Raw genomic sequence first — 18420 nt, 5'->3', positions numbered from 1 at the left:
ACTATGCTGCACGGTATGATGTGGAACACGGCCTGCTCAGCTTTGTGCATTTTCCCTGTAGTCCGGTGTGTTTCGTGTTCGGTGTAAACGTGAAAGGTGTCCTGTTTCGAGCAATGGGTGAAATCATTTAGCAAAGCAAGAATCGAAATTGCAGTAATGTCAAGCAGCTCATGGTAATTTGACCAATATCATAACCGATCATATGTTCTCACGCACTCACAGATACATTTGTAGCTGAAAAGAGTCTGAGAAGATAGACTCAGCATACCATTGATTTTTGTCTGGATTGATGGGCTATCATTATCTGCTGCGAAATTGATATTGTAGACGGGCACATCCCAGCAGCTGTGCGAGTCGGAGAGGGGAAATGGAACCCTTTTCACGTGACTTTGCATGTGTTGTTATGCAGGAGCACAATTGGAAGTGCAAGAAAATGAGCGGCCGCGGCCGTCTGGTAGTGTGGCCGAGCGGTCTAAGGCGCTGGATTAAGGCTCCAGTCTCGACAGAGGCGTGGGTTCGAATCCCACCGCTGCCATTTCTGCTGATCAACTCCAACGACGCCGCTTGTTCCAATGCGGTTTCGACCCCTGCTGCATTTCTGTTTGAAACAGAAGAAAAATGAGTTTGCTTCCCGTGGAATTAACTGTGGTGTGGAAAAGTGCCGAATTTTCCGAAGTGTCTGTGCTGTCATGATCGTGTTCGCCTCCCGCGCGGAAAATCGCAAGCAGCTCTGCTGTTGCTTTACGTTCCACGCAAGTTGAAGTTTTACTGGAACCGAATGGAGACTGTTATTTCATCGCTGTTGTGAAACAAAGTCATACGGTGACTCGAATCGTCGTTATTTGGTTTTCGGGCCAATGAGAAAATCGTTCCAATGAATTTCGATGTCATTTGTTATTGAATTTCTCCCATTTACTTCATCTCCGTCCTGGAGACATCGGAAGGGAAAGGTAATCTAATCGAGACTGTGATTGGTGAATTCACTTTTTATGGACCACTCTTGTTATGTTCTTTCTTTCTCTCTTTTCAGCATTGTCTCGGAAGTGGTGGTGCACTCAGTCTCCAGTATGTTTGAAAGAGAAGTTTGGAATTGCCCTGTTGTTAGTTGTGAGATTCCTTTATGGCTCATGCCCCCGGATTGTCTCACATTTAGCATTCATGCTCGCTGTGTCTGAAAATGCATTTGGTTTGCCAGTTTTGTTTGTGTTCCGCGTTAAATGCTTCCTGTTTTGCGATTCGCTCAATACATTACGAATTAACAGGGTTTCTGAGGTAACTTACAGCTGCAAAAGTCCTCAACTGAGAATCTGGGAAAATTTCACTGAGTATGGTCAGTCGGAGCAAAAGTAAGGAAGTCGTTCGTTTCTGCAGTGTTTCACAATACGACCTTTCCCGTGAGCAGTCGAACAGACTAAATGATTGTGCCACAGACTGTGACGGCAAGCTCCGCTAAAAAGTAATCCTTTAAAGCCGGTGTAAGCAACACAACGTTATTGGGGTACACCGCGTGGAAACAGATACTTCGGTGTATCTCGTCCATGCTCACCACATAGCCAAAATTAAACAAGTCCCATGAAACAACGAGCTATTGGAAATAGAAAGGTGAAAGGTAGAATGGCTTCAACTGTCAGTGCTGGATGCCACTGAGCCGCAGCACGGCTGGCTGAGGCTAGTTTCTGTAGTGTAGTGGTCATCACGCTCGCCTTACACGCGAAAGGTGCCCATTTCGAAAGTGCGCAGAAACTGCTTTGTTCTTCAACTGCGGCCTTTTACATGGTCAGGAACGGAGTTTTCTTGCTTGCTTTCCCATCTGCAAACCTGCCTTCGAATTTGCTTGAACAAATGTGCTCTCGGAGTGAAATGTAATGCAAATCTATTTAATTACTGTGCAAAGCATTGTAAAGTTTTTCTCCAACCTGGTTCTGTTCATATGCCATTCCGTTTGAGAGTGTAGTTACCGCCTTCTGATCCTTTCACGAAGAGCAGTTCCGCATTTGCATTCCTTGCGCAGGCGGCCCGGTTCAAAGACAGGGAAGAAGCTGATGCGCTGGTGTCACAGCGCACCACGCGCCGCCTGCGCAAGGAATGCAAATGCGGTACTGCTTTTCGTGGAATGATCAGAACGCGGGAACTGCACTCTCAAACAGAATGGCGTATGTTCAGAACCAGGTTGGAGAAAACCTTCACAACGTTTCGCCCAATAATTAAATGGAATTGCATTACTTTTCACCCCGAGAGCAGGCTTGCGTGAGCAAACTCAAAGCCAGGTTTGCGAATGGCAAAGCAAGCAAGAAAGCTCCATTCCCGCTCATCTAAAAGGCTCCTGTTGGGAACAGGGCTGTTTCTGCCCAGTTTCATACTGGGGAACCTTTCCTGTGAACGGCGAACGTAATGACCATGAGTATGGTCAGTCGGAGCAAAAGTAAGGAAGTCGTTCGTTTCTGCAGTGTCTTACAACGCTACCTTTCCCGTGAGCAGTCGAACAGACTAAATGATTGTGCCACAGACTGCGACGGCACGCTCCGCTAAAAAGTAATCCTTTACAGCCGGTGTAAGCAACACAATGTTATTGGCGCACACCGCCTGGAAACAGATACTTCGGTGTATCTCGTCCATGCTCGCCACATAGCCAAAATTAAAGAAGTCCCATTAAACAACGAGCGATTGGAAACAGAAAGGTGAAAGGTAAAATAGCTTCAACTTTCAGTGCTGGGTGCCATTGAGCCATAGCAGTGGCGACTGCGCCTTGTTTCTGTAGTATAGTGGTCATCACGTTCGCCTTACGCGCGAAAGGTCTCCAGTTAGAAACTGCTTTGATCTTCAACTGCAGCATTTTACATGGACAGGAGCGGAGTTTTCTTGCTTGTTTTCCCATCTGCAAACCTGCCTTCGAATTTGCTTGAACAAATCGTCTCTCGTAGTGAAATGTAATGCAACTCAATTTAATTACTGTGCAAAGCATTGTAAATTTTTTCTCCAACCTGGTTGTGATCATATGCCATTCTGTTTGAGAGTGTAGTTACCGCCTTCTGATCCTTCCACGAAAAGCAGTGCCGCACTTGCATTCCTTGCGCAGGCGGCCCGTTTCCTAGACAGGGAAGAAGCTGATGCGCTGGTGTCACAGCGCACCACGGATTCCTGAACTAGTCTGTCTGTCAAATGTACCCCCAAAGTCGTCTATGAAGGACATCATTTGGAAGCTGTCTGTCGTTATTCAACGTGCGTGAGTTGTTACCAGAGGTCCTGAATCACGTTTTGGAGCAGTTCGCACGTTAGTGGCTCATTCAATTAGCAACAGCAATGAAAGAAATTACACTCTCAGAGGAACCTCTGAACCTGTGCTTTGATAGCGCCCCGTGATCTAACCACGTTGGAACTGAAACGGACGAATCGACAGAGAGGCTACAGAATGACATCGCATCCATTTGGTTTTCTTTAAATCACTGACGAGCAGGAAAATGTTCACGGGGAGGGCGAGTGGGGAAGTGAGGCAGTTGCAAAACTGGTGAAATTCCTTCTTTGTGATTCACTCAGCAACCAGAGACGTGAAGGTGACTCAGGCGTGAGAGCTCTTCACATCGAGAACAAAAAGCACTCAAGGGCAGTTAGCACCTCTTCCGGAGTGGAGGTGGGGTGAGGCAATTATCTTTTGACTTCTGTTACTATGTTCAGAAACAGCCTTTTAGATTGACGTGAACAGAAACTGCATTTCTAATAAGCACCATGGAATTTAGCAAAATTTATTGAGTCGCTTCTCCTCGAATCCCACACAGGTTTCCTACACAGTTGGTATCCATGTGGCTCATGTCCAGGAATTAACATCTCTGCAGCAAATTGCACGGTTAAGGTAAAAGGCAAGGAAAGTGGCATCTCGAACTGGCTCCGAGGTCAGAGCATCCTCACAATGTGTTCTGTCGTTCTCGGAATGTAATGCTACCTCCGGTTTTAGGGTGGAGAACATTCTTTGGGACTCTTATTTTGCAAAACAGACACAGTGACTGTAACTATGCTGCACGGTATGATGTGGAACACGGCCTGCTCAGCTTTGTGCATTTTCCCTGTAGTCCGGTGTGTTTCGTGTTCGGTGTAAACGTGAAAGGTGTCCTGTTTCGAGCAATGGGTGAAATCATTTAGCAAAGCAAGAATCGAAATTGCAGTAATGTCAAGCAGCTCATGGTAATTTGACCAATATCATAACCGATCATATGTTCTCACGCACTCACAGATACATTTGTAGCTGAAAAGAGTCTGAGAAGATAGACTCAGCATACCATTGATTTTTGTCTGGATTGATGGGCTATCATTATCTGCTGCGAAATTGATATTGTAGACGGGCACATCCCAGCAGCTGTGCGAGTCGGAGAGGGGAAATGGAACCCTTTTCACGTGACTTTGCATGTGTTGTTATGCAGGAGCACAATTGGAAGTGCAAGAAAATGAGCGGCCGCGCCCGTCTGGTAGTGTGGCCGAGCGGTCTAAGGCGCTGGATTAAGGCTCCAGTCTCGACAGAGGCGTGGGTTCGAATCCCACCGCTGCCATTTCTGCTGATCAACTCCAACGACGCCGCTTGTTCCAATGCGGTTTCGACCCCTGCTGCATTTCTGTTTGAAACAGAAGAAGAATGAGTTTGCTTCCCGTGGAATTAACTGTGGTGTGGAAAAGTGCCGAATTTTCCGAAGTGTCTGTGCTGTCATGATCGTGTTCGCCTCCCGCGCGGAAAATCGCAAGCAGCTCTGCTGTTGCTTTACGTTCCACGCAAGTTGAAGTTTTACTGGAACCGAATGGAGACTGTTATTTCATCGCTGTTGTGAAACAAAGTCATACGGTGACTCGAATCGTCGTTATTTGGTTTTCGGGCCAATGAGAAAATCGTTCCAATGAATTTCGATGTCATTTGTTATTGAATTTCTCCCATTTACTTCATCTCCGTCCTGGAGACATCGGAAGGGAAAGGTAATCTAATCGAGACTGTGATTGGTGAATTCACTTTTTATGGACCACTCTTGTTATGTTCTTTCTTTCTCTCTTTTCAGCATTGTCTCGGAAGTGGTGGTGCACTCAGTCTCCAGTATGTTTGAAAGAGAAGTTTGGAATTGCCCTGTTGTTAGTTGTGAGATTCCTTTATGGCTCATGCCCCCGGATTGTCTCACATTTAGCATTCATGCTCGCTGTGTCTGAAAATGCATTTGGTTTGCCAGTTTTGTTTGTGTTCCGCGTTAAATGCTTCCTGTTTTGCGATTCGCTCAATACATTACGAATTAACAGGGTTTCTGAGGTAACTTACAGCTGCAAAAGTCCTCAACTGAGAATCTGGGAAAATTTCACTGAGTATGGTCAGTCGGAGCAAAAGTAAGGAAGTCGTTCGTTTCTGCAGTGTTTCACAATACGACCTTTCCCGTGAGCAGTCGAACAGACTAAATGATTGTGCCACAGACTGTGACGGCAAGCTCCGCTAAAAAGTAATCCTTTAAAGCCGGTGTAAGCAACACAACGTTATTGGGGTACACCGCGTGGAAACAGATACTTCGGTGTATCTCGTCCATGCTCACCACATAGCCAAAATTAAACAAGTCCCATGAAACAACGAGCTATTGGAAATAGAAAGGTGAAAGGTAGAATGGCTTCAACTGTCAGTGCTGGATGCCACTGAGCCGCAGCACGGCTGGCTGAGGCTAGTTTCTGTAGTGTAGTGGTCATCACGCTCGCCTTACACGCGAAAGGTGCCCATTTCGAAAGTGCGCAGAAACTGCTTTGTTCTTCAACTGCGGCCTTTTACATGGTCAGGAACGGAGTTTTCTTGCTTGCTTTCCCATCTGCAAACCTGCCTTCGAATTTGCTTGAACAAATGTGCTCTCGGAGTGAAATGTAATGCAAATCTATTTAATTACTGTGCAAAGCATTGTAAAGTTTTTCTCCAACCTGGTTCTGTTCATATGCCATTCCGTTTGAGAGTGTAGTTACCGCCTTCTGATCCTTTCACGAAGAGCAGTTCCGCATTTGCATTCCTTGCGCAGGCGGCCCGGTTCAAAGACAGGGAAGAAGCTGATGCGCTGGTGTCACAGCGCACCACGGGCCGCCTGCGCAAGGAATGCAAATGCGGTACTGCTTTTCGTGGAATGATCAGAACGCGGGAACTGCACTCTCAAACAGAATGGCGTATGTTCAGAACCAGGTTGGAGAAAACCTTCACAACGTTTCGCCCAATAATTAAATGGAATTGCATTACTTTTCACCCCGAGAGCAGGCTTGCGTGAGCAAACTCAAAGCCAGGTTTGCGAATGGCAAAGCAAGCAAGAAAGCTCCATTCCCGCTCATCTAAAAGGCTCCTGTTGGGAACAGGGCTGTTTCTGCCCAGTTTCATACTGGGGAACCTTTCCTGTGAACGGCGAACGTAATGACCATGAGTATGGTCAGTCGGAGCAAAAGTAAGGAAGTCGTTCGTTTCTGCAGTGTCTTACAACGCTACCTTTCCCGTGAGCAGTCGAACAGACTAAATGATTGTGCCACAGACTGCGACGGCACGCTCCGCTAAAAAGTAATCCTTTACAGCCGGTGTAAGCAACACAATGTTATTGGCGCACACCGCGTGGAAACAGATACTTCGGTGTATCTCGTCCATGCTCGCCACATAGCCAAAATTAAAGAAGTCCCATTAAACAACGAGCGATTGGAAACAGAAAGGTGAAAGGTAAAATAGCTTCAACTTTCAGTGCTGGGTGCCATTGAGCCATAGCAGTGGCGACTGCGCCTTGTTTCTGTAGTATAGTGGTCATCACGTTCGCCTTACGCGCGAAAGGTCTCCAGTTAGAAACTGCTTTGATCTTCAACTGCAGCATTTTACATGGACAGGAGCGGAGTTTTCTTGCTTGTTTTCCCATCTGCAAACCTGCCTTCGAATTTGCTTGAACAAATCGTCTCTCGTAGTGAAATGTAATGCAACTCAATTTAATTACTGTGCAAAGCATTGTAAATTTTTTCTCCAACCTGGTTGTGATCATATGCCATTCTGTTTGAGAGTGTAGTTACCGCCTTCTGATCCTTCCACGAAAAGCAGTGCCGCACTTGCATTCCTTGCGCAGGCGGCCCGTTTCCTAGACAGGGAAGAAGCTGATGCGCTGGTGTCACAGCGCACCACGGATTCCTGAACTAGTCTGTCTGTCAAATGTACCCCCAAAGTCGTCTATGAAGGACATCATTTGGAAGCTGTCTGTCGTTATTCAACGTGCGTGAGTTGTTACCAGAGGTCCTGAATCACGTTTTGGAGCAGTTCGCACGTTAGTGGCTCATTCAATTAGCAACAGCAATGAAAGAAATTACACTCTCAGAGGAACCTCTGAACCTGTGCTTTGATAGCGCCCCGTGATCTAACCACGTTGGAACTGAAACGGACGAATCGACAGAGAGGCTACAGAATGACATCGCATCCATTTGGTTTTCTTTAAATCACTGACGAGCAGGAAAATGTTCACGGGGAGGGCGAGTGGGGAAGTGAGGCAGTTGCAAAACTGGTGAAATTCCTTCTTTGTGATTCACTCAGCAACCAGAGACGTGAAGGTGACTCAGGCGTGAGAGCTCTTCACATCGAGAACAAAAAGCACTCAAGGGCAGTTAGCACCTCTTCCGGAGTGGAGGTGGGGTGAGGCAATTATCTTTTGACTTCTGTTACTATGTTCAGAAACAGCCTTTTAGATTGACGTGAACAGAAACTGCATTTCTAATAAGCACCATGGAATTTAGCAAAATTTATTGAGTCGCTTCTCCTCGAATCCCACACAGGTTTCCTACACAGTTGGTATCCATGTGGCTCATGTCCAGGAATTAACATCTCTGCAGCAAATTGCACGGTTAAGGTAAAAGGCAAGGAAAGTGGCATCTCGAACTGGCTCCGAGGTCAGAGCATCCTCACAATGTGTTCTGTCGTTCTCGGAATGTAATGCTACCTCCGGTTTTAGGGTGGAGAACATTCTTTGGGACTCTTATTTTGCAAAACAGACACAGTGACTGTAACTATGCTGCACGGTATGATGTGGAACACGGCCTGCTCAGCTTTGTGCATTTTCCCTGTAGTCCGGTGTGTTTCGTGTTCGGTGTAAACGTGAAAGGTGTCCTGTTTCGAGCAATGGGTGAAATCATTTAGCAAAGCAAGAATCGAAATTGCAGTAATGTCAAGCAGCTCATGGTAATTTGACCAATATCATAACCGATCATATGTTCTCACGCACTCACAGATACATTTGTAGCTGAAAAGAGTCTGAGAAGATAGACTCAGATTTTTGTCTGGATTGATGGGCTATCATTATCTGCTGCGAAATTGATATTGTAGACGGGCACATCCCAGCAGCTGTGCGAGTCGGAGAGGGGAAATGGAACCCTTTTCACGTGACTTTGCATGTGTTGTTATGCAGGAGCACAATTGGAAGTGCAAGAAAATGAGCGGCCGCGCCCGTCTGGTAGTGTGGCCGAGCGGTCTAAGGCGCTGGATTAAGGCTCCAGTCTCGACAGAGGCGTGGGTTCGAATCCCACCGCTGCCATTTCTGCTGATCAACTCCAACGACGCCGCTTGTTCCAATGCGGTTTCGACCCCTGCTGCATTTCTGTTTGAAACAGAAGAAAAATGAGTTTGCTTCCCGTGGAATTAACTGTGGTGTGGAAAAGTGCCGAATTTTCCGAAGTGTCTGTGCTGTCATGATCGTGTTCGCCTCCCGCGCGGAAAATCGCAAGCAGCTCTGCTGTTGCTTTACGTTCCACGCAAGTTGAAGTTTTACTGGAACCGAATGGAGACTGTTATTTCATCGCTGTTGTGAAACAAAGTCATACGGTGACTCGAATCGTCGTTATTTGGTTTTCGGGCCAATGAAAAAATCGTTCCAATGAATTTCGTTCCAATGAACCTGCCTTCGAATTTGCTTGAACAAATGTGCTCTCGTAGTGAAATGCAATGCAACTCCATTTAATTACTGTGCAAAGCATTGTAAAGTTTTTCTCCAACCTGGTTCTGTTCATATGCCATTCCGTTTGAGAGTGTAGTTACCGCCTTCTGATCCTTTCACGAAGAGCAGTACCGCATTTGCATTCCATGCGCAGGCGGCCCGGTTCAAATACAAGGAAGAAGCTGATGCGCTGGTGTCACAGCGCACCACGGATTCCTGAACTAGTCTGTCTGTCAAATGTACCCCAAAGCCGTCTCTGAAAGACCTCATTTGGAAGCTGTCTGTCGTTAGTCAACGTGCGAGAGTTGGCACCAGAGGTCCTGAACCATGTTTTGGAGCAGTTCGCACGTTAGTGGCTCATTCAATCAGCAACAGCAACGAATGAAATTACACTCTCAGAGGAACCTCTGGACCTGTGCTTTCATAGCGTCGCTAGTATTAAGTGCGCCCCGAGATCTAAGCCACGTCGGAACTGAAACGGAGGAATCGACAGAGAGGCTACAGAATGACATCGCATCCATTTGGTTTTCTTTAAATCACTGACGAGCAGGAAAATGTACACGGGGAGAGCGAGTGGGGAAGTGAGGCAGTTGCAGCTCTGGTGAAATTCCTTCTTTGTGATTCACTCAGCAACCAGAGACGTGAAGGTGACTCAGGCGTGAGAACTCTTCACATCGAGAACGAAAAGCACTCAAGGGCAGTTAGCACTGCCCTTGAGTCGGGGTGGGGTGAGGCAATTATCTTTTGACTTCTGTTACTATGTTCAGAAACTGCCTTTTAGATTGACGTGAACAGAAACTGCATTTCTAATAAGCACCGTGGAGTTTAGCAAAATTTATTGAGTCGCTTCTTCTCGAATCCCACACAGGTTTCCTACTCAGTTGGTATCCATGTGGCTCATGTCCAGGAATTAACATCTCTGCAGCAAATTGCACGGTTAAGGTAAAAGGCAAGGAAAGTGGCATCTCGAACTGGCTCCGAGGTCAGAGCATCCTCACAATGTGTTCTGTCGTTCTCGGAATGTAATGCTACCTCCGGTTTTAGGGTGGAGAACATTCTTTGGGACTCTTATTTTGCAAAACAGACACAGTGACTGTAACTATGCTGCACGGTATGATGTGGAACACGGCCTGCTCAGCTTTGTGCATTTTCCCTGTAGTCCGGTGTGTTTCGTGTTCGGTGTAAACGTGAAAGGTGTCCTGTTTCGAGCAATGGGTGAAATCATTTAGCAAAGCAAGAATCGAAATTGCAGTAATGTCAAGCAGCTCATGGTAATTTGACCAATATCATAACCGATCATATGTTCTCACGCACTCACAGATACATTTGTAGCTGAAAAGAGTCTGAGAAGATAGACTCAGCATACCATTGATTTTTGTCTGGATTGATGGGCTATCATTATCTGCTGCGAAATTGATATTGTAGACGGGCACATCCCAGCAGCTGTGCGAGTCGGAGAGGGGAAATGGAACCCTTTTCACGTGACTTTGCATGTGTTGTTATGCAGGAGCACAATTGGAAGTGCAAGAAAATGAGCGGCCGCGGCCGTCTGGTAGTGTGGCCGAGCGGTCTAAAGCGCTGGATTAAGGCTCCAGTCTCGACAGAGGCGTGGGTTCGAATCCCACCGCTGCCATTTCTGCTGATCAACTCCAACGACGCCGCTTGTTCCAATGCGGTTTCGACCCCTGCTGCATTTCTGTTTGAAACAGAAGAAAAATGAGTTTGCTTCCCGTGGAATTAACTGTGGTGTGGAAAAGTGCCGAATTTTCCGAAGTGTCTGTGCTGTCATGATCGTGTTCGCCTCCCGCGCGGAAAATCGCAAGCAGCTCTGCTGTTGCTTTACGTTCCACGCAAGTTGAAGTTTTACTGGAACCGAATGGAGACTGTTATTTCATCGCTGTTGTGAAACAAAGTCATACGGTGACTCGAATCGTCGTTATTTGGTTTTCGGGCCAATGAGAAAATCGTTCCAATGAATTTCGTTCCAATGAACCTGCCTTCGAATTTGCTTGAACAAATGTGCTCTCGTAGTGAAATGCAATGCAACTCCATTTAATTACTGTGCAAAGCATTGTAAAGTTTTTCTCCAACCTGGTTCTGTTCATATGCCATTCCGTTTGAGAGTGTAGTTACCGCCTTCTGATCCTTTCACGAAGAGCAGTACCGCATTTGCATTCCATGCGCAGGCGGCCCGGTTCAAATACAAGGAAGAAGCTGATGCGCTGGTGTCACAGCGCACCACGGATTCCTGAACTAGTCTGTCTGTCAAATGTACCCCAAAGCCGTCTCTGAAAGACCTCATTTGGAAGCTGTCTGTCGTTATTCAACGTGCGAGAGTTGGCACCAGAGGTCCTGAACCATGTTTTGGAGCAGTTCGCACGTTAGTGGCTCATTCAATCAGCAACAGCAACGAATGAAATTACACTCTCAGAGGAACCTCTGGACCTGTGCTTTCATAGCGTCGCTAGTATTAAGTGCGCCCCGAGATCTAAGCCACGTCGGAACTGAAACGGAGGAATCGACAGAGAGGCTACAGAATGACATCGCATCCATTTGGTTTTCTTTAAATCACTGACGAGCAGGAAAATGTACACGGGGAGAGCGAGTGGGGAAGTGAGGCAGTTGCAGCTCTGGTGAAATTCCTTCTTTGTGATTCACTCAGCAACCAGAGACGTGAAGGTGACTCAGGCGTGAGAACTCTTCACATCGAGAACGAAAAGCACTCAAGGGCAGTTAGCACTGCCCTTGAGTCGGGGTGGGGTGAGGCAATTATCTTTTGACTTCTGTTACTATGTTCAGAAACTGCCTTTTAGATTGACGTGAACAGAAACTGCATTTCTAATAAGCACCGTGGAGTTTAGCAAAATTTATTGAGTCGCTTCTTCTCGAATCCCACACAGGTTTCCTACTCAGTTGGTATCCATGTGGTTCATGTCCAGGAATTAACATCTCTGCAGCAAATTGCACGGTTAAGGTAAAAGGCAAGGAAAGTGGCATCTCGAACTGGCTCCGAGGTCAGAGCATCCTCACAATGTGTTCTGTCGTTCTCGGAATGTAATGCTACCTCCGGTTTTAGGGTGGAGAACATTCTTTGGGACTCTTATTTTGCAAAACAGACACAGTGACTGTAACTATGCTGCACGGTATGATGTGGAACACGGCCTGCTCAGCTTTGTGCATTTTCCCTGTAGTCCGGTGTGTTTCGTGTTCGGTGTAAACGTGAAAGGTGTCCTGTTTCGAGCAATGGGTGAAATCATTTAGCAAAGCAAGAATCGAAATTGCAGTAATGTCAAGCAGCTCATGGTAATTTGACCAATATCATAACCGATCATATGTTCTCACGCACTCACAGATACATTTGTAGCTGAAAAGAGTCTGAGAAGATAGACTCAGCATACCATTGATTTTTGTCTGGATTGATGGGCTATCATTATCTGCTGCGAAATTGATATTGTAGACGGGCACATCCCAGCAGCTGTGCGAGTCGGAGAGGGGAAATGGAACCCTTTTCACGTGACTTTGCATGTGTTGTTATGCAGGAGCACAATTGGAAGTGCAAGAAAATGAGCGGCCGCGCCCGTCTGGTAGTGTGGCCGAGCGGTCTAAGGCGCTGGATTAAGGCTCCAGTCTCGACAGAGGCGTGGGTTCGAATCCCACCGCTGCCATTTCTGCTGATCAACTCCAACGACGCCGCTTGTTCCAATGCGGTTTCGACCCCTGCTGCATTTCTGTTTGAAACAGAAGAAAAATGAGTTTGCTTCCCGTGGAATTAACAGTGGTGTGGAAAAGTGCCGAATTTTCCGAAGTGTCTGTGCTGTCATGATCGTGTTCGCCTCCCGCGCGGAAAATCGCAAGCAGCTCTGCTGTTGCTTTACGTTCCACGCAAGTTGAAGTTTTACTGGAACCGAATGGAGACTGTTATTTCATCGCTGTTGTGAAACAAAGTCATACGGTGACTCGAATCGTCGTTATTTGGTTTTCGGGCCAATGAGAAAATCGTTCCAATGAATTTCGATGTCATTTGTTATTGAATTTCTCCCATTTACTTCATCTCCGTCCTGGAGACATCGGAAGGGAAAGGTAATCTAATCGAGACTGTGATTGGTGAATTCACTTTTTATGGACCACTCTTGTGATGTTCTTTCTTTCTCTCTTTTCAGCATTGTCTCGGAAGTGGTGGTGCACTCAGTCTCCAGTATGTTTGAAAGAGAAGTTTGGAATTGCCCTGTTGTTAGTTGTGAGATTCCTTTATGGCTCATGCCCCCGTATTGTCTCACATTTAGCATTCATGCTCGCTGTGTCTGAAAATGCATTTGGTTTGCCAGTTTTGTTTGTGTTCCGCGTTAAATGCTTCCTGTTTTGCGATTCGCTCAATACATTACGAATTAACAGGGTTTCTGAGGTAACTTACAGCTGCAAAAGTCCTCAACTGAGAATCTGGGAAAATTTCACTGAGTATGGTCAGTCGGAGCAAAAGTAAGGAAGTCGTTCGTTTCTGCAGTGTTTCACAATACGACCTTTCCCGTGAGCAGTCGAACAGACTAAATGATTGTGCCACAGACTGTGACGGCAAGCTCCGCTAAAAAGTAATCCTTTAAAGCCGGTGTAAGCAACACAACGTTATTGGGGTACACCGCGTGGAAACAGATACTTCGGTGTATCTCGTCCATGCTCACCACATCGCCAAAATTAAACAAGTCCCATGAAACAACGAGCTATTGGAAACAGAAAGGTGAAAGGTAGAATGGCTTCAACTGTCAGTGCTGGATGCCACTGAGCCGCAGCACGGCTGGCTGAGGCTAGTTTCTGTAGTGTAGTGGTCATCACGCTCGCCTTACACGCGAAAGGTGCCCAATTCGAAAGTGCGCAGAAACTGCTTTGTTCTTCAACTGGGGCCTTTTACATGGTCAAGAACGGAGTTTTCTTGCTTGCTTTCCCATCTGCAAACCTGCCTTCGAATTTGCTTGAACAAATGTGCTCTCGGAGTGAAATGTAATGCAAATCTATTTAATTACTGTGCAAAGCATTGTAAAGTTTTTCTCCAACCTGGTTCTGTTCATATGCCATTCCGTTTGAGAGTGTAGTTACCGCCTTCTGATCCTTTCACGAAGAGCAGTTCCGCATTTGCATTCCTTGCGCAGGCGGCCCGGTTCAAAGACAGGGAAGAAGCTGATGCGCTGGTGTCACAGCGCACCACGGGCCGCCTGCGCCAGGAATGCAAATGCGGTGCTGCTTTTCGTGGAATGATCAGAACGCGGGAACTGCACTCTCAAACAGAATGGCGTATGTTCAGAACCAGGTTGGAGAAAACCTTCACAACGTTTCGCCCAATAATTAAATGGAATTGCATTACTTTTCACCCCGAGAGCAGGCTTGCATGAGCAAACTCAAACCCAGGTTTGCGAATGGCAAAGCAAGCAAGAAAGCTCCATTCCCGCTCATCTAAAAGGCTCCTGTTGGGAACAGGGCTGTTTCTGCCCAGTTTCATACTGGGGAACCTTTCCTGTGAACGGCGAACGTAATGACCATGAGTATGGTCAGTCGGAGCAAAAGTAAGGAAGTCGTTCGTTTCTGCAGTGTCTTACAACGCTACCTTTCCCGTGAGCAGTCGAACAGACTAAATGATTGTGCCACAGACTGCGACGGCACGCTCCGCTAAAAAGTAATCCTTTACAGCCGGTGTAAGCAACACAATGTTATTGGCGCACACCGCGTGGAAACAGATACTTCGGTGTATCTCGTCCATGCTCGCCACATAGCCAAAATTAAAGAAGTCCCATTAAACAACGAGCGATTGGAAACAGAAAGGTGAAAGGTAAAATAGCTTCAACTTTCAGTGCTGGGTGCCATTGAGCCATAGCAGTGGCGACTGCGCCTTGTTTCTGTAGTATAGTGGTCATCACGTTCGCCTTACGCGCGAAAGGTCTCCAGTTAGAAACTGCTTTGATCTTCAACTGCAGCATTTTACATGGACAGGAGCGGAGTTTTCTTGCTTGTTTTCCCATCTGCAAACCTGCCTTCGAATTTGCTTGAACAAATCGTCTCTCGTAGTGAAATGTAATGCAACTCAATTTAATTACTGTGCAAAGCATTGTAAATTTTTTCTCCAACCTGGTTGTGATCATATGCCATTCTGTTTGAGAGTGTAGTTACCGCCTTCTGATCCTTCCACGAAAAGCAGTGCCGCACTTGCATTCCTTGCGCAGGCGGCCCGTTTCCTAGACAGGGAAGAAGCTGATGCGCTGGTGTCACAGCGCACCACGGATTCCTGAACTAGTCTGTCTGTCAAATGTACCCCCAAAGTCGTCTATGAAGGACATCATTTGGAAGCTGTCTGTCGTTATTCAACGTGCGTGAGTTGTTACCAGAGGTCCTGAATCACGTTTTGGAGCAGTTCGCACGTTAGTGGCTCATTCAATTAGCAACAGCAATGAAAGAAATTACACTCTCAGAGGAACCTCTGAACCTGTGCTTTGATAGCGCCCCGTGATCTAACCACGTTGGAACTGAAACGGACGAATCGACAGAGAGGCTACAGAATGACATCGCATCCATTTGGTTTTCTTTAAATCACTGACGAGCAGGAAAATGTTCACGGGGAGGGCGAGTGGGGAAGTGAGGCAGTTGCAAAACTGGTGAAATTCCTTCTTTGTGATTCACTCAGCAACCAGAGACGTGAAGGTGACTCAGGCGTGAGAGCTCTTCACATCGAGAACAAAAAGCACTCAAGGGCAGTTAGCACCTCTTCCGGAGTGGAGGTGGGGTGAGGCAATTATCTTTTGACTTCTGTTACTATGTTCAGAAACTGCCTTTTAGATTGACGTGAACAGAAACTGCATTTCTAATAAGCACCATGGAATTTAGCAAAATTTATTGAGTCGCTTCTCCTCGAATCCCACACAGGTTTCCTACACAGTTGGTATCCATGTGGCTCATGTCCAGGAATTAACATCTCTGCAGCAAATTGCACGGTTAAGGTAAAAGGCAAGGAAAGTGGCATCTCGAACTGGCTCCGAGGTCAGAGCATCCTCACAATGTGTTCTGTCGTTCTCGGAATGTAATGCTACCTCCGGTTTTAGGGTGGAGAACATTCTTTGGGACTCTTTCGAGCAATGGGTGAAATCATTTAGCAAAGCAAGAATCGAAATTGCAGTAATGTCAAGCAGCTCATGGTAATTTGACCAATATCATAACCGATCATATGTTCTCACGCACTCACAGATACATTTGTAGCTGAAAAGAGTCTGAGAAGATAGACTCAGCATACCATTGATTTTTGTCTGGATTGATGGGCTATCATTATCTGCTGTGAAATTGATATTGTAGACGGGCACATCCCAGCAGCTGTGCGAGTCGGAGAGGGGAAATGGAACCCTTTTCACGTGACTTTGCATGTGTTGTTATGCAGGAGCACAATTGGAAGTGCAAGAAAATGAGCGGCCGCGGCCGTCTGGTAGTGTGGCCGAGCGGTCTAAGGCGCTGGATTAAGGCTCCAGTCTCGACAGAGGCGTGGGTTCGAATCCCACCGCTGCCATTTCTGCTGATCAACTCCAACGACGCCGCTTGTTCCAATGCGGTTTCGACCCCTGCTGCATTTCTGTTTGAAACAGAAGAAAAATGAGTTTGCTTCCCGTGGAATTAACAGTGGTGTGGAAAAGTGCCGAATTTTCCGAAGTGTCTGTGCTGTCATGATCGTGTTCGCCTCCCGCGCGGAAAATCGCAAGCAGCTCTGCTGTTGCTTTACGTTCCACGCAAGTTGAAGTTTTACTGGAACCGAATGGAGACTGTTATTTCATCGCTGTTGTGAAACAAAGTCATACGGTGACTCGACTCGTCGTTATTTGGTTTTCGGGCCAATGAGAAAATCGTTCCAATGAATTTCGATGTCATTTGTTATTGAATTTCTCCCATTTACTTCATCTCCGTCCTGGAGACATCGGAAGGGAAAGGTAATCTAATCGAGACTGTGATTGGTGAATTCACTTTTTATGGACCACTCTTGTTATGTTCTTTCTTTCTCTCTTTTCAGCATTGTCTCGGAAGTGGTGGTGCACTCAGTCTCCAGTATGTTTGAAAGAGAAGTTTGGAATTGCCCTGTTGTTAGTTGTGAGATTCCTTTATGGCTCATGCCCCCGTATTGTCTCACATTTAGCATTCATGCTCGCTGTGTCTGAAAATGCATTTGGTTTGCCAGTTTTGTTTGTGTTCCGCGTTAAATGCTTCCTGTTTTGCGATTCGCTCAATACATTACGAATTAACAGGGTTTCTGAGGTAACTTACAGCTGCAAAAGTCCTCAACTGAGAATCTGGGAAAATTTCACTGAGTATGGTCAGTCGGAGCAAAAGTAAGGAAGTCGTTCGTTTCTGCAGTGTTTCACAATACGACCTTTCCCGTGAGCAGTCGAACAGACTAAATGATTGTGCCACAGACTGTGACGGCAAGCTCCGCTAAAAAGTAATCCTTTAAAGCCGGTGTAAGCAACACAACGTTATTGGGGTACACCGCGTGGAAACAGATACTTCGGTGTATCTCGTCCATGCTCACCACATAGCCAAAATTAAACAAGTCCCATGAAACAACGAGCTATGGGAAACAGAAAGGTGAAAGGTAGAATGGCTTCAACTGTCAGTGCTGGATGCCACTGAGCCGCAGCACAGCTGACTGAGGCTAGTTTCTGTAGTGTAGTGGTCATCACGCTCGCCTTACACGCGAAAGGTGCCCATTTCGAAAGTGCGCAGACACTGCTTTGTTCTTCAACTGCGGCCTTTTACATGGTCAAGAACGGAGTTTTCTTGCTTGCTTTCCCATCTGCAAACCTGCCTTCGAATTTGCTTGAACAAATGTACTCTCGTAGTGAAATGCAATGCAACTCCATTTAATTACTGTGCAAAGCATTGTAAAGTTTTTCTCCAACCTGGTTCTGTTCATATGCCATTCCGTTTGAGAGTGTAGTTACCGCCTTCTGATCCTTTCACGAAGAGCAGTACCGCATTTGCATTCCATGCGCAGGCGGCCCGGTTCAAATACAAGGAAGAAGCTGATGCGCTGGTGTCACAGCGCACCACGGATTCCTGAACTAGTCTGTCTGTCAAATGTACCCCAAAGCCGTCTCTGAAAGACCTCATTTGGAAGCTGTCTGTCGTTATTCAACGTGCGAGAGTTGGCACCAGAGGTCCTGAACCATGTTTTGGAGCAGTTCGCACGTTAGTGGCTCATTCAATCAGCAACAGCAACGAATGAAATTACACTCTCAGAGGAACCTCTGGACCTGTGCTTTCATAGCGTCGCTAGTATTAAGTGCGCCCCGAGATCTAAGCCACGTCGGAACTGAAACGGAGGAATCGACAGAGAGGCTACAGAATGACATCGCATCCATTTGGTTTTCTTTAAATCACTGACGAGCAGGAAAATGTACACGGGGAGAGCGAGTGGGGAAGTGAGGCAGTTGCAGCTCTGGTGAAATTCCTTCTTTGTGATTCACTCAGCAAC

General features: G+C 46.5%; 5 non-coding genes across 5 annotated transcripts; all 5 read left to right on the top strand.

Moving 5' to 3' along the window:
* Window positions 1-453: 453 nt before the first annotated feature.
* On the top strand, window positions 454-535 carry trnal-aag (transfer RNA leucine (anticodon AAG)). Its single transcript has one exon. It is a non-coding gene; the product is annotated as a tRNA-Leu (tRNA).
* A 3921-nt stretch (window positions 536-4456) lies between these two features.
* On the top strand, window positions 4457-4538 carry trnal-aag (transfer RNA leucine (anticodon AAG)). The gene has a single exon. It is a non-coding gene; the product is annotated as a tRNA-Leu (tRNA).
* A 3911-nt stretch (window positions 4539-8449) lies between these two features.
* Window positions 8450-8531, top strand: trnal-aag (transfer RNA leucine (anticodon AAG)). The gene has a single exon. It is a non-coding gene; the product is annotated as a tRNA-Leu (tRNA).
* Window positions 8532-12513: 3982 nt separating this feature from the next.
* Window positions 12514-12595, top strand: trnal-aag (transfer RNA leucine (anticodon AAG)). Its single transcript has one exon. It is a non-coding gene; the product is annotated as a tRNA-Leu (tRNA).
* Window positions 12596-16382: 3787 nt separating this feature from the next.
* Window positions 16383-16464, top strand: trnal-aag (transfer RNA leucine (anticodon AAG)). Its single transcript has one exon. It is a non-coding gene; the product is annotated as a tRNA-Leu (tRNA).
* Window positions 16465-18420: the final 1956 nt, after the last annotated feature.

The sequence above is a fragment of the Chiloscyllium plagiosum genome, unplaced genomic scaffold (genome assembly GCF_037043375.1).
Source record: "Chiloscyllium plagiosum isolate Xiang-an unplaced genomic scaffold, Cpla_swu_hap1 HiC_scaffold_39, whole genome shotgun sequence".
NCBI lineage: Eukaryota > Metazoa > Chordata > Chondrichthyes > Orectolobiformes > Hemiscylliidae > Chiloscyllium > Chiloscyllium plagiosum.
The sequence above is the reverse complement of the archived record's forward strand: the minus strand, read 5'-3'. Positions and strand labels throughout refer to the sequence as shown.